This window comes from Arachis hypogaea, chromosome 12 (genome assembly GCF_003086295.3).
Source record: "Arachis hypogaea cultivar Tifrunner chromosome 12, arahy.Tifrunner.gnm2.J5K5, whole genome shotgun sequence".
NCBI lineage: Eukaryota > Viridiplantae > Streptophyta > Magnoliopsida > Fabales > Fabaceae > Arachis > Arachis hypogaea.
This window is the reverse complement of record NC_092047.1, coordinates 109,716,276-109,717,442: the sequence shown is the minus strand read 5'-3', so window position 1 is coordinate 109,717,442 and position 1,167 is coordinate 109,716,276. Positions and strand designations below refer to the sequence as shown.

Sequence of the window (1,167 nt, the reverse complement as noted above, 5' to 3'; positions counted from 1 at the left end):
TCTACAGCGATGGCCTTGCACTCTTCTCTTGTGTTTACTTCAGTGTTACCTAGGAAACTATTAGGAGGGGTCTCAGGGATTCTCTTGCTCAGCTGGCCAACTTGTACCTCCAGATTTCTGATGGAGGACCTAGTTTTTGTTATGAAACTGTGAGTGGTCTTAGAGAGTTTAGAGACTTTGGTTGCTAACTCAGAAAGGCTCTGCTTAGTAGTCTTCATATGTTGCTGAGAAGATGGGAATGGTTTACTACTGTTAAACCTATTCTGGTTTCCTCCACCTTGGTTGTTGTTGAAGCCTTGCTGAGGCTTTTGTTGATCATTCTATGAGAAAATAGGATGATTCCTCCATGAGGAGTTGTAGCTGTTTTCGTAGGGTTCTCCCATATAATTCACCTCTTCCATAGTGGGTTGATCTGGATCATAAGCATCTCCTTCATAGGAGGTGTCTTGAGTGCTGCCAACTGCAGCTTGCATTCCAGTCAAATGCTGAGAGATCATATTGACATGTTGGATCAAGATCTTGTTCTGAGCCAATATGGCATTCAAAGTGTCAACCTCCAAAACTCCTTTCTTCTGAGCTACCCCATTGTTCACAGGGTTTCTCTCAGAAGTATACATGAATTGGTTGTTTGCAACCATTTCAATGAGTTCCTGTGCCTCTTCAGGCATTTTCTTCAAGTGGAGTGATCCACTAGCAGAATGATCTAAGGACATCTTGGACATCTCAAATAGACCATCATAGAATATACCTAAGATAGTCCATTCTGAGAGCATGTCAAGAGGACATCTCCTGATCAGTTGCTTGTATCTTTCCCAAGCTTCATAGAGGGATTCACCCTCTTTTTGTTTGAAGGTTTGAACTTCCACCCTGATTTTGCTCATCTTTTAAGGTGAAAAGAATTTGGCCAATAATGCATTGACTAACTTTTTTCAAGAGTCTAGGCTTTCCTTTGGTTGGGAATCCAACCATATCCTAGCTCTGTCTCTAACAGCAAAGGAAAAAAGCATAAGCCTGTAGACTTCAGGATCCACTCCATTGGTCTTAATAGTGTCACAGATTTGCAAGAATTCAGATAAGAATTGATGTGGATCTTCCAGTGGATGTCCATAAAATTTGCAATTTTGTTGCATTAGAGAGACTAACTGAGGCTTAAGCTCAAAATTATTT

At 41.0% G+C, this 1,167-nt stretch overlaps 1 non-coding gene across 1 annotated transcript; it reads left to right on the top strand.

Annotated features, from left to right (window-relative positions):
- Positions 1–766: 766 nt before the first annotated feature.
- Positions 767–875, top strand: LOC112730795 (small nucleolar RNA R71). The gene has a single exon (XR_003166604.1). It is a non-coding gene; the product is annotated as a small nucleolar RNA R71 (small nucleolar RNA).
- Positions 876–1,167: the final 292 nt, after the last annotated feature.